This window comes from Littorina saxatilis, linkage group LG2 (assembly GCF_037325665.1).
Source record: "Littorina saxatilis isolate snail1 linkage group LG2, US_GU_Lsax_2.0, whole genome shotgun sequence".
Lineage (NCBI taxonomy): Eukaryota > Metazoa > Mollusca > Gastropoda > Littorinimorpha > Littorinidae > Littorina > Littorina saxatilis.
Window position 1 is genome coordinate 86161047 of NC_090246.1, and position 14588 is coordinate 86175634.

General features: G+C 42.0%; 2 protein-coding genes across 3 annotated transcripts in view; one reads left to right on the top strand and one right to left on the bottom strand.

Moving 5' to 3' along the window:
• The window catches only part of LOC138960001 (serine-rich adhesin for platelets-like), a 32823-nt gene extending 29498 nt beyond the window's left edge, over window positions 1-3325 (bottom strand). The window contains exon 1 of the mRNA XM_070331717.1: window positions 3180-3325. The gene's annotated coding sequence lies outside the window, so the exon portion shown is untranslated. The remainder of the gene's footprint in view (window positions 1-3179) is intronic.
• Window positions 3326-9266: 5941 nt separating this feature from the next.
• The window catches only part of LOC138960007 (probable helicase with zinc finger domain), a 57149-nt gene continuing 51827 nt past the window's right edge, over window positions 9267-14588 (top strand). For both annotated transcript variants that reach the window (XM_070331725.1, XM_070331726.1), the window contains exon 1: window positions 9267-9397. The gene's annotated coding sequence lies outside the window, so the exon portion shown is untranslated. The remainder of the gene's footprint in view (window positions 9398-14588) is intronic.

The window sequence follows — 14588 nt, forward strand, 5'->3', positions numbered from 1 at the left end:
TTGATCCATAACTAATGTGACAGCTTACGTAAAACGATTGTACCTTGGTCATGATGACTTTGATTGAAAAGATATATATCCCCTCCCTATCAAAAAGAGGTCCAGGGGTGCTAATAAGGGTGAGAAAGGTAAAACTACTCTGATTTGCGTTCAGGATATATATAAAAACTGTATCAAGTACCAAAGAAATGGCGTATGCATTTAGAGCGCTTACTTCTTATTTTTGTTTATCAGATGCATCAGATAGCAACATTTTGCTGACACAATTGAATCGCACATCACAGAATAGACGATGTTGGGCGATAACTATGGGTTGTGCAAGAGTGAACACTCTGACGTTTAGTGAGTCAATTCACTCTCTCACACCCCATACAAATCCAACAGAGTTATTTCGGGAATACGTCATTCAAGATAAATGAGTTAAGACCACACTGGTTCAAAGTGCTCCCCCCCTCTCCCCCCTTCCCCCCCCCCCCCCCCCAAAGAAAAAAAAAAAACTCGTGTAAAGTAATATCAAAAACATTTAGTCAATCTGTCGGCCTGAAAATCAACACTGATATAAACTTCAGTGCCGAATAAAACCAAGCGAAATGAGACGTGGCATGCGCAAATACAGTGGAACCCCCCTTTTAAGACCTCCAAAAATCTGAGAAAATCGGGTCTTAAAAAGGAGGGAGTCTTAAAATGGGGGTAATTTTACAGAGGATGTCAACACAAAAGTCTTAGAAAACAAGGTCTGAAAAAGAAGGGAGTCTTGAATGGGATGGGGGGGGGGGGGTCTTAAAAGGGGGTTTCCATTGTAGTGGGTAAATACGTTGAACGAAAGGGAACCCATATCTCTCCTTCTGTAACCTGCTTCGGACTGCTCTCTTATTGAGCAAGTGACAGATGTGCGGTGCGTTAAAGTCGCTGCCACTGTTCCTCAGAAACTGAATTGAATGCGTATGTCACATGCACATGCAATTTTAAAGCATATCATGTTACGTATACGCTGTGGGGGCATTTTGCGGAGCAGTGTGTTGTTTGTATAGAGGAAGTCACAAGGCGAAGAGGTGGGGGGGGGGGGAGGGGGGTGAAGGGGAGAGGGAAACGTCAACGGAGTTTGGAGGAGAATCAGGGTGTGTGTGTGTGTGTGTGTGTGTGTGCATGCGTTCGTGCGTGTCACAGTGTGTGTGTGTGTGTGCCGAGTGTGTATGTGAGTGTGTGTGGCTGTGTGTGTGTGTGTGTGGGTGGGTGGGTGGGTGTGTGTGTGTTAGTGTGTGTGTGTGTGTGTGTGTGTGTGTGTGTTAGGGGGGTAACGTCTTAAGATAGAAGAGGATTTCCCGTTTATTTCTCAGAACAAGCTGTAAGCTCTTGCTGCATTAATCTCTTTAGTTTTTTTCTCAAAACATGAAACAATATTTAGCAGTCTTGCGTGCTCTAATGCAAAAAATGCACCTCGAAGATAAGTAACGTTTTACTGAAGTGTACTAACCAGACAGCGCTTTGATTTCGCATAATACATGTCCAGACTTTTGTGTTTGTTGTTTTTGTTGTTGCTTTTTTTTCTTTGCTCTTGGTTTTTGTTTCTTGTCAGGAGGGTTGGGGCGGAGTTGGGGTGTGTGGAGGTCAGGGCATTGGTTGGCTGGTTTTTTTTGGGGGGGAGCATGTTTTTCTCCCTTTTTTTCTTCTTTTTTTCTTGATTTGAATGCTCCCCAGCGCGTCAAAAGAAAATATAACCTTGAGGCCCGGTAAGCCATTAGATAGTCACAAACTATTACCCTTTATTCTCAAAACGTGCATCTTTATATTCAGCAATCTCTTAGTCTTACGCTTCGATGCACAGTGACAAAGCTTCCGGGTCTACGAACACCGTAACTATTCTGTAGCGCAGCGGGATCACATGTGTTAACCCTCATTTTTCATCTATTACGTAATTTCTGTGTGAAGGGCGGAGAACGTTGTTTTTCGGAAAAGATTGCTTGCTTGGCTGGTTTTTCGGTTGACGCTTTTCTTCTTTTTGTGTGTTCAGAAATACCCCCCCCCCCCCCCCCCCCCCCCCCCCCCCCGAACGCCCTGCCGCGGTTTGACAGGTGAAAATGAAACATTTCAAACACGTTAAAGCCTTGAGACCTAATTTCGCCTGCAGTGAAGCACAGCGCCGAAGAATGCAGCTGCAGGTTCAGGGTCAAAGTCACAATTATTCTGCAATGCAGAGAGGTCACAGGTGTTTTGTTTCTATCTCTATTTATTGCGCAGTTTCTGTTTAAAGGGTGGAGTATGTTCTTCCTCGGGAACTGCACTCGGTCATGTCGGCTTCTGGGAACGATCGTTCAAGTTTACAAACTTTAATTTCCGGGGAAAATTTAAATCTTTTCTGATTTTTTTTATTTTTCTTCATTTTGGGGAAACCAATGTTGAATCGGGACCGCTGTACGGCTGAAATGTTAGGGGCTCCGCTCACCTATGTAACTTCAGCAGGACCGACGACGCACTGCAGAGTATACCAGCCCGCTACACGTTGCGTGAAAGGAAAACAGGCCAAGTTCTCGTCATAATCCCCAACGCATGCCGCTGACTCTGCGTAGGTATATTCTGCCCATTAGCAGTTTAAACTGCAATACACACGGTATAACTATTTAAGACAATAAGCTGAACTGTTTCTCTATTGAATCAGCTGACCTGAAGAAGGTTTGTAACCATTCAAGCAACACTAAATCAAAATTCAAGACAAGATCAAGGTATAGTTTTAACACAGACAAAACTGACAAGTATTTCAAGTTTGCTACCAGTGACTAATAAGCTATACGGATAACCTTCAATGATTATTCTGTTCCTGTTTTAACGAATACTTTCAACAGATGACCGCGTCAGTGAGGCAGGTCCGTGGTTGCAATTGAAACTTGACCAAACCACAAATGCAACACTCACTTGAGACATGAGATCAGACTATGGTTTCATCACGAACAATATTGGCACATATTGCTCATTTTCGACCAGTGGACACGTGAATGATAACTAACAGTTTTCAAGTGCACTTCATTTCCTGTTTAATAATAGTGAATACTTTCGCTATTGTCGCTGACTCGACACAGGGTCGAGCAAGACCACAAAAACGCCGACGGTCGAAAAGAAGAGGAAGCTGAAAGTGGCACACTCAACTACGATCAAAACAATTCAAACAAAAAGTTAAAACTTACCTTAACGAGAAGTAAAATCACATGAGAAACACGAAGTTAAAATGCACTCTTTTGAAATGTTGTCTTCACTGTAATGCTTGCCCAGTTGACTGTGTCAGTCGAGAACGCACACTGGGGTTTTTCGGAATCCGCGTTTCTAACCATGCAAGGCCACTGTTGTTGCTATTGCAAGCCGGCGTGGGCCTACTATAAATAGAACCAACACATCCGTCAGCTTTCTCAAAGTATCCTTGAATTGTAAAACGTTGTTTTTCAGGTACATCTGCACCGGTGAAGCAGGAAGACTTTCAGGATACGGATTTCTGGTTTCTATAGTCCATTGAGTTTTAGTTACCGTAATATGACCTTATTTTGGTGTTGCCGTTCAAGGGTTAAGTAAACAACTAGCAAGTCTCATCTTTACAGCTTCAAGTTCGGTGCTCCAGTTAATCTTGCATGACAGACTGACTGCTTTAAAAGTGCCGTAAAGTGTCACACTGACACGCGTACGCAACAACACACACAGACACGCACACACACATACACCCGTGACACACACACCGTGACACACACACCGTGACACACACACACACACACACACACACACAAACACACACGCACACACTGGCACGCACACACTGGCACGCACTGCACGCACACACACACACACACACACACACACACACCGGCACACACACATACACACACACACACACACACACACCGGTACACACACACACACACCGGCACACATTAACGCACACGCACGCATACACGCACGCACACACACGCTCGCACACAACACACACACACACACTGACACACACACACACACACACACACACACACACAGGGGCGCTTTCACATGTTTCTATATCGCATTTCCGATTCACAACCTGCGTGCGTCCTTGATACAAATTCTTCCTTGGTGATTCTTTCCTGAAGGCAAAAATATATATCCGTGTGTTTAAAGGCACAGTAAACTTCCCGTAAACCATCAGTTTCTGGTCACATACACTGTCAGGCTTTTACATACAGCACAAACACCCTTTCGTTTAAGCATTCACCGCTTGAGAACATCCTAGGTGCCCTCTGTAAAGAGCGAGCAATTTTCAAAGATATTGCTTTACGAAACTCTTTTTTTTGGGGGGGAGGGGGGGGCGGGGGGGGGGATAACTTTGCTGGAATAGAACTGGTGTAAAAACTAAGTTCAGTGTCACCGGATCACCCCCTTTTCGTTACTGCGAATCGTAGGTTTGTTTCGTCCAATAACTGGGGAGAGTGTAGAGAGCAAGTTAAAACAAAACCGCTAAATGCAAACAAATTCTTCCGGGTTTCCTTCAATGCATATATATATATGTCACTGTACATTCACTAGGGTGAGATGGTGAATTGTGTGGCCGAGCGGGGGTGGTGTTTAAAGGGGCTAGGGTTAGGGTTAGGGTTAGGGTCAAAAATTATCAAGACTTTCCCCTCGATCAATTCGAGGTCGACAATTTCTCAAACCATCTTTCTGGTCAAGGCATGATAACCCAATCAACGGCCACAAATTAAAAACAACTGTTAAAAAATCGACATGTACTCAATGCAACTTTCAAAGAACTTGAAGCCAAAGCGCTATAGTGAGGGGTTGGCTGTGATTGGCAAAAGAACGTGATATATACATGGTGGCATATGGTTGTCGTTATTGTTTTGCTTTCTTTTATCTATTTATTTCTAAAGTCTACTGAGTTTGGTTATTTCTTTCTATGTTTTTTTATTTCCTTGTTGCAGCTGCAGCTTATGTGGTTGTTGTTGTTGCTGCCGCTGCTGTTGTAGTTGCATGTTGTTGTTGTTGTTCTTGTTCTTGTTCTTGTTCTTGTTCTTGTTTTTCTTGATCTTGTTGTCGACGTTAATTGTTATTGGTGTTGTTGTTATTGTTTCTGTTGCTGCTGTCGTCGTTGTCTTCGTCGTCGTTGTAGTTGTTGTGTCAGTGGGGGTACATACATTTCTCTCTCCAACCTCCAAGCTTTTTTGTCGGTGCCCTGTCTACAGATCTTGCAATCGGAGTGTCTGACATTTCCATAGTAGTTCCAGTCCTTCTTCAACTATTTCGAGTGGGCAGAGCCTTGGCTGTACGGCCTCAGACTGACTAGCTTGCTGTGGTTCTCGTTGCACTGTAAATTATTGACACAACGTGTTGCAACAGGCTAGCCGGATTGTCTTGAACAACGTGCCCTCGTGACCTACTATAGAAGCTTATTTATGGGTAATTCTATGCGCTGTTTACCCGCTAATCTCACACCGGGAAGACGCTTTCTTGTCTGTGCGCTACCCGGGCCGTTTATGTAGTGCGAGTTATAGTGGTACTGGTGCATGGTTTGGCCGCTGTGACACAGATAAATGCATGGGGGGGGGGGGGGGCACACACACAGACAGACAGACAAGACAGACAGATAGACACATCAGAAACTCCAGAGCGACAGACACACATGCACGTGCGTACACACACGCACGTTCAGAACACTGACCTTCCCTGCCTGGCCCGGCGCGACACACACACACACACGCACACACACTGACACACACATACACACACACACACTCACACTGTATCTATTGTTCGGTTGTTTGTTTGATTGGCAGGTTCACCTTGTGTTCTCTACGCTATAGTCATTAAACACGACACCAACAGTCATTCACTGTTCTGGGAATTGGAAAGGGGTTCTGAGGCCGCACGGTCGCATATTAGTTTTATTGCCTTGACTGACCTACTTACACAATCACATGGGATTGTCCACGCACTTACCAACAATGACTATGCCGGTACCGGCTTATTCTTCATGTCACCTTGAGTCAGGTGTCATTTCATTTCAAGGTATGCCAAAACTAGCATGCACTAGTCAAGTCATTGGCATTCAGGAAGGACAATGTCGAATTCAATACTTAGAACCCGGCTGGATATATCGAGGTCAGAGTGTCCGTATTGCTGTCAGTGTTCGCAGCAGTGTCTGTTTGGCTGGCTGGCTGGGTTGTCTGGCTGGCTGGCTGGCTGTCCGAAGGTCTGTCTGTTTACACGCGTGTGTGTGTGTGTATGTGTGTGTATGTGTGTGTGTCACGTGTGTGTGTGTGTGTGTTTGTGTGCGGTGTGTGTCACTGTGCATGTGTGTCTAGTGTCTGTGTTTATTTTGACCCTCTCTCTCTCTCTCTCTCTCTCTCTCTCTCTCTCTCAATCTTTCTCTCTCTCTCTCTCTCTCTCTCTCTCTCTCTTTCTCCCCCCCCCCCCCCCCCCCCCCGGCCGCTATCCAAATCCCATCCGACAAGTCTCCACGGCCCTTCAGTCTGAACCCCACCCCCATCCCATCTTGTTTCTGCACACTCCCACCCCTCCACCCCTACCCCAATCCTTCCGTGTGGTGTTGCTTTAAACATGATCGATTATCTCTCCATGGTTCGGTGAATAGTCTGGAATCTTGCCCGCAACGTGCAGAACATGGCTCAGGCCTCTATAAATAGAGACAGACACAGAACCAGCTGCTGTCACGTCCATAAACAGTATAGTAAAGAGAAGGAAGGACAAATAACGAAACTGCGGGAAAATCCCAAACTTTCTGGCACAGGAGATTTATCGCAACACAGGCACCAAAATCCAAGTCCCGTCTTTTTCGCTCTACTTTTTCAAATTTCTTGCGGAGTGAATGTTTAAGAAACAAAGGATTACTGTACTCACCAATACAAAGACGACACAAGACGATTACGAAAATGTTTTAACTTTGTTCATCTTACCACAGTCACTTCGTTGTTTAGATTTTTGAGTGAATGTTTGAAATAATTACATTATTATTATCATTTACAGACATGAGTTTTTTTCAACAGCATCGACCATTCAGCAACACAGATCTCAATAACGAAATGATTAAATGAATGAAATACATCAATTACTTACTCGATCAATAAATGAACGAATGAAAAATTCCCCGAGCACTCGTCCTTCGTCATCGTTTTGACAGCTGGTCTGCCTGCCCGGCTAGAATTTTTCTCAACTTCATTTTCTTCTTTTGCGTTCCCGTCGCCATGCTAACCTGTCTCCTTTTTTTACTCACGTGTGTAAAAACATGGGTCGATGTTTTGGCAACCGTTAAAAAAATGTATATATATATTTTTTTTTCCATTTATTTTATTTTATCATTTATTATTTTTTTGGATGAGACGAAGTCTGCAGTTTGCCGAAAGGACTACGCCGGACCGTACCCCACAGTGTCTCCTTCAGGTCCACCATCTCTGGCCAGAATTCGTGTCTTTGGTCCACAAAGGTTGGCGGCAGATCAGGACAACATGCCCGCACGTGAAATCCTCTGATGGGGAGATCTCTATGTCTATAGAGGTGGGTTATGTCGGTCTGCTACCTCATTTCGGAAATAAAGCAACATTTAAGCTTGTCTTGCCACGGTACACTTAATAAATAAATAGATAAAAAAAAAAAAAAACGCTTTCTGGTGAATCTGACACACTCCCCGAGAAAACAGTTGGGCTCACAATTTCAGATGTGGTCAGGTTTTGACATGGGGTAGGACTATCTCTCCACTTGGACACACAGCAACAATCAACAGTCTGGATATTCCCTGTGCGCAGTGAGAATTTTTGAATGAAATAATTTCGATAAAAAAAACACGAGTGTTTTTTTTTATTTATCTTTTTTTTTTTTTTTTTAAGATTTGATCTATCAAAACATTCCAACATCCCAGATTTTTTTTTTTTTGGGGGGGGGGGGAGGGGCGGTTAATGTGATTAACAAACACAATTATTTGAACAAACACTTCCAGGCCACTCTGCACCGGAAGCACAGAAGGACTCATCGATAAGGAATGTGCCTTCAAAATACCATCATGATTAAACCCATCCGATGAGGAAAATCATATCCGATACAGATTGAAAGACATTATGCATGGCCACTATCTGCCTTCTTTGTCACATTAAATTTTTGCCGTGAATCATTTTGGTTCACGGGTACTTTCTGGCGTTTCAAGCCATCCCGGCGAAAGAAAGGATCGATGTATGAACGTGTGTAAATGCTTACACTCAAGCATAACACTTTATTTTTACGTGGATTTACTTCCCTGCAACTCTCCATGGAGAAGTCTAGGGTTTTGGACCATGGCAAGTATACAGATTGAACAAATCGTGAAGACTTCCAATTGTTCTGTGGAACAGTGGGACATTACAAGCCAAGCAGCATTGACCAGTTTATCAGTAAAGAGGTTTGTTTGTTACTTTTTCTTTTCTTTTTCTATTTCTTCTAGTTTTTTCTTCGTTCTTATTAGAATCTTTTTTTTTCATTTGGTACATATGTTGTTTTCATGTGTTGTAGTACAAACCAAAACAAACAAACAAAAGAAAGAGAAAACTAAATACTTTTATCGCAATATTATACAAACAAAATTAAGAAAATAAAAGAATAGCCGACGAGTACAGCTTCAGTGCACTGCATGATGTATTTAGCAATTATAAGAGAGAAATAAATAAATAGAAGAAGAAAAAAAAGATAAGATACGATCAGCTGCCAGAATACTAATGCTCGATAAGTGAAATAGTCATCATTGCCGAGAGCTCCACTGGCAGTGCGCATGATTCCGTATTTAGCGTTTCTACAACAAATGATGAAAAACACAGTACGCAGAATTAACAAGCAACTTTATTTATCTGCTGACAGCGAATGTGGAAATTCCTCAACGTCACAAGTTTCGCTTTCCGAGAAAAGTCGATAATTTCCGACGCAACTGGTGACGAAATGTGAAGGCCGGAGCCGTGGTAATCGCTTATTCAAGGGAAGCAACAACAGCTAAAAACAATTACTCATTTACTGACAGAGTGATTTCCCATGAGTTTATGCCATCCATATTATCGTGGCGTATTCTGAGATTTGTGATTTAGAACAAGCCTCATTGGCTTCTCCTATAAGAGTAATGAATATTTTATGGTATACTGATAATATAGACCAAAGGATTTATGATTAACTCAACTCTGCTCATTATTTTGATTTCTTTTTTGAGTCAGGCGGAAATGTACGTAGGCTCTCGTTCAACTTTCGTTATCGACATCACTTCTCGCGAGAAGATACGTTGTTTTCACGACGAAAGTGCGAGGTACCGAACGTGACATCATCAAGGCGAATAGTGCCGAACAGGTGATTGAAACAATGTCAACACAAACTACGATGACGACTACATAACTGCCACTTTATGCCCACACAAAAATTACTGGTAAGTGTGGCTGCATTGTGTACGCTCTAATTTTGCATCGTATGTGTCCTTAGTTATGTGTCCAGTCCATTTTCGACCGCAAAATAGTCAACAGGAAGTTGCTTTCCGTAGCGCAGAAATGTGGCAAGACAGAATGGTTTCGACGTCAACAAAGATTAAAACAGTGTTCCAAATAAATCAATACACGCCTTTGTCTGTGACAAAGTGAAGAACAATGTCGGGAGTTACACACAGAAATACTCTTGAATTGTTAATGAAACAGTTGCGGATACGGGTATCACTGACAGCGCGATTCTTTGGTATTGGTGAAACTGAAAGGGGATTGCCCACAGCTAACACTGTTGATAAACTCCGTTCTATTTTTGTTAGGCTGTTGACCGCAGTTTTCCTGGCAACTGACATACATTTTATTGGCGGCAAACCAGTTTCTTTGTCCAATTGTGCATCGCATAGCACGTGTGTAACTATCTTTGTCTTAGGTGCAGAATAGAGTAATTGAATTGTTTGTACTGTTGTCAGGATCAAGCTTAAGGCCTTAAGTTTTATTGCATCATTTTGATTACCCTTGGTAGTATGGTACCAGGTATCTATATATACCTGTTTCTGACAGGAGTATGATTTGCAGTCTTACAATTCAGACCGATTTAGCATAACCCGTTCACCCTTGAAGACTGGGCCATCATTAATTTTGGATGTCAAGAAGACTTAGAACTATTAACATTTACAAATTACATGCTTACTTAGAATATTACGACCTTCCTTTATTGGTGGTACTGCCCCTGACAGGTTGGAAATACAGTAGAGTAAATAAGTCTCTTTGATGTGTATACTTATTCAGAGACTGACAGTGACAGTGTTTGTGGTTTGGTTATTACTTTTCAGGGTTTAGCCTGGGAGAAAAAGGCAATGGGACATTTGTCCCACTCAACCAAATTCCGATGGGACATAGTCAAAGGCAAGAAGCTACAAAGAGGCCTGTACGCGTTTTGACCAAAGATGCAATATGGTGCCATCTGAGAATTAGCCGCTATATCGTGTTATCTCTGTATGTGTGTGTGTGTAATAATGATAATAATAATAAGAACATTTATATAGCGCTAAATCAAAAACTTTCGTTAAAAAGGCTTGCTCTAAGCGCTTGACATCTAAACTAAAACGTCATTCACACTCTTTACAATGATGTACAAGAACTTCATGTCACACTCTTTCATTCAGTATAGCACCATTCACACAGTTGTTATTCAGTTATTATGTGTGTACGTGTTTAATCCGATGTAAGTTTAATCGGATGTAAAGTGTACATTTGGTGGCGCAGTGGTACGTAATCTCAATGCGCCTTTTGACGCACTGAAGGGAATTGTGATGGGACATTTTCAGAATTAATGCCCCCAGGACGCACTAGTAAATGAAACCCTGACTACAGTGGAACCCTCCTACACGCTCAGAAAGTTAAAACGAAGAGAGGTACAGTAAAGCGTGCTATGAAGCACAGCGCAACCGCTACCGCGCCAAACAGGCTCGTCACTTTCACTGCCTTTTGCACTAGCGGCGGACTACGTTCAATTTCATTCTGTGAGTTCCACAGCTTGACTAAATGTAGTAATTTCGCCTTACGCGACTTGTTTAAGGACTGCCCTCAATGACTCGTCAAGGGGAGTGACTCCTGTTGCGCGAAACGCAAGAAAAAGAAACAAACCCCATAAATAACTATCTTGTTTGTATGGGTTGTAAAAGAGTGCATATTCTTGCTTTTAGTGAGGCAAGCTTTCAACACATGATCCTCGACCTTGTCCGTGTGTTTCAGACACGTCCGTTGCTGGCGACTGGCCTATAATGTCACATGGGAAAGTTTGACTCAATAAAAGCCTGACAGTTGTTTCCGAATATCGTCTATTGATAGATAATCTTTGTTATAAGGCACAAAAAAAATAGTCTGTTTACGGTAACCCGACCGACCCTATTTTTTTCGTGCGACCCTAGACTTTTTTTTGGCATTTGGGGAAAAAAAAGAAGAAAAAAACTTGGTTTTTTTGCAAAATAACGTAAAAATATGGTTTTTGGGGATAAAAAAATAAAAAAAATCCCGACCTACCGACCCTATTTTTTTGGCCTATGTTACCGTAAACAGACCTTTTTTTTTTTTTGGCCTAAAGGCAAACTTATATGCTGAAACACAGTCGGATGAACACTGACAATAGTCAAGTTTGTCAAGGGCAGGAAAAAGGCAGTGAAGCAGACTGCAGAGGCACGCATTACAGGTAGAAATTATTCAAAAAGATCCCATCTGCATTGTTGAGGAACAAACTTTATTTTACAAGGATAATTAACCTGTAGTGTCTCCAGTCTCAGGTTTGTGGCCCAGTAATGATGAGAAGACAACCTAGTCAGACTCAAAAGTATGTCAGACAATACCACAGATTTGTGTGGAAAGTGGATTTGTGTGGAACTTTCGGTTGCTTGTGTCATGCCTGCCAAATTTATCACCACTTCACCACAGTTCCAATCAGGGACATGTCTGGTGACTGCAGCCTAAGTGGAAACTGGATTGTGAGAGCATGAAGTGGTTGATCAGAGAAACTCTTTATCTTGTAGGGCAAGTGTGTTGTGCATATATGGCACAATATATAATGTGACATCACTGATTCTCTCAGTGATTACGGAAAAGGTCATGATCATTGTGTAAGGCGATATTTCTCAGAACTAACAACAGAATCTAACTACAAAACAAGCAGCAGGAGTAGAAGGTATTTTATTACTCAGCCAGTAACCATAATATGCAGTTAAACATGGCAAAATGTACCAGAATCTCATCTGACACGGTCAAAAGTGCAATATACTAGGTTATGATTAACTGGATATTCATAAATTGATGGACTTCTTTAATTTATAATTCAATTATGTTCTGAGAATTTGATTCTGTCTGTGGCATGCAGCTCTTAGAATACTGTTGAAGTCATCAAGAGGCTTGTGTACATGTGTACTGTGGTATGGTGATTCGTGCATTTACATGTACACAGTGCTGAAAAAACAAAGGCAATAAAATAATTCTGTAAAGTGTCTTTTAGTTTTACCATGTGAAAAATAAAAATTTTTGAAGCAAAATTATGCTTATTTTAAATATATATATTCCCTCAGTCTTTGATCATTGCATGGTCTTCCTCAACTCAAAGCTTGAAGGCACAGGCCTTCCCTTCCAGTGAAAACACTTCTGCTCACTATCTCCACTTGGACACATACCAAAAACCAATACTCTGGCAATAGTCTGGGTGCACTCTGTGCAGACTGTGAATTTTTTTTTATGAATTAATTCATTAACAGACACCAGCGGCTATCTGTGAAATTCATTTGCACAAAAACTCTCATTCCGCACAGGAAGCTCTCAGGATGGTGAGTTTTAGTATCTGTCCAAGTTTGAGGGATATCTGATAACCCCATGTAAAAGCCTGACCAGATCTGGGATGGTCAGCAGATTTATCATTTACACAGAAAGGACTGTGCCTTTAATTTGCAAAGCGTGTAGCTTGAAATGAGGAAAGCCGTTGTGTAACAGGATGCAGGACTGTGCCTTTAATTTGCAAAGCGTGTAGTTTGAAATGAGGAAAGCCGTTGTGTAACACTAACAGGATGCAGGACTGTGCCTTTAATTTGCAAAGCGTGTAGTTTGAAATGAGGAAAGCCCTTGTGTAACAGAATGCAGGACTGTGTCTTTAGTTTGCAAAATGCGCAGTGTGAAACGAGGAAAGCCGTTGTGTAACAGGATGTAGGACTGTGCCTTTAATTTGCAAAGCGTGTAGTTTGAAATGAGGAAAGCCCTTGTGTAACAGAATGCAGGACTGTGTCTTTAGTTTGCAAAATGCGCAGTGTGAAACGAGGAAAGCCGTTGTGTAACAGGATGCAGGACTGTGCCTTTAATTTGCAAAGCGTGTAGTTTGAAATGAGGAAAGCCCTTGTGTAACAGAATGCAGGACTGTGTCTTTAGTTTGCAAAATGCGCAGTGTGAAACGAGGAAAGCCGTTGTGTAACAGGATGCAGCCTGTACCATGAGAAGCATGCAGTTTCCTGAACATTGCTAGTTGTCAGTTAAATCAAACCCTCTTGGGATGCAGCTCCTAAGGGACACAGTGTTTCTGGAATTCAAAATTTATTTCAGGGGCTGACTAAAATTGTGCGAATGTCATCCTGTAAGTGTTAGTATACTTTTAACCAGCACAAACAGTATTTTCTACTCTGTAGTGTAAAGCGTGGTGATCATTGTGTGCAATACTGATATTTTCCTTTTCAAAGATCCATCCGGAGAGCTAGAGGGGTATGGCCGCATCCTTCCACTTGGGCGCACAAAATCTACAGCCTAGGCGGCCTCTTTCTATTCAATGAGGCGGCCTCTTTCTATTCAATGAGGCGGCCTCTTTCTATTCAATGAGGCGGCCTCTTTCTATTCAATGAGGCGGCCTCTTTCTATTCAATGAGACGGCCTCTTTCTATTCAATGAGGCGGCCTCTTTCTATTCAATGAGGCGGCCTCTTTCTATTCAATGGAAGTTGTAGATTCAATTAATTTGGTAACCAACACCAGTGTGTCAATGTGCAAAATGAATACATGCAGACCTGTTTACCCTTACGATTTTGGCGTAATTTATTACGATTTTCTGCAAAAAATACGCCATTCCGCTATCCGTGTTAAGACTACGATTTTCATAAATAAAAAAATTAAAAATTAAAAAATTACCACCAGTAACCAATTACTCAGTACTCCGCCGCTGGACTACATACGTTCGGATGAACCCAGTCCACATCAAGAAAGAAGAAGAAGAAAAAGAAAAAAATAAATAAAATTTTTTTTATTTATTTTTTATTTTTTATCAATTTACATGTTTGGCATTGTTTTTTTCAATGGCAAAATGGGGTGAAAAAGCACAGGACTGACCAGAGATCATGTCTGTCTGATGAGACGCTGGAGAGCCTTATTCTAGTGGTGAAGTCTCGCCCTCACTCATTCGGCAAGCGCAAGTACAGTAGAGAAGCGCTTGACACACTGAAAAAGGCCAGAGTAGCTACTACGAGCAAAAGAAAAAGAATCAGTGATGCATGTGCTTTTGATGTGATCTTCTTTGAAATTATGATGACTACAAAAACTGACTGATGTGTTTTGTTTGTAAATGATGGATATATGTGCATGATTGCGTTTCGCAGAC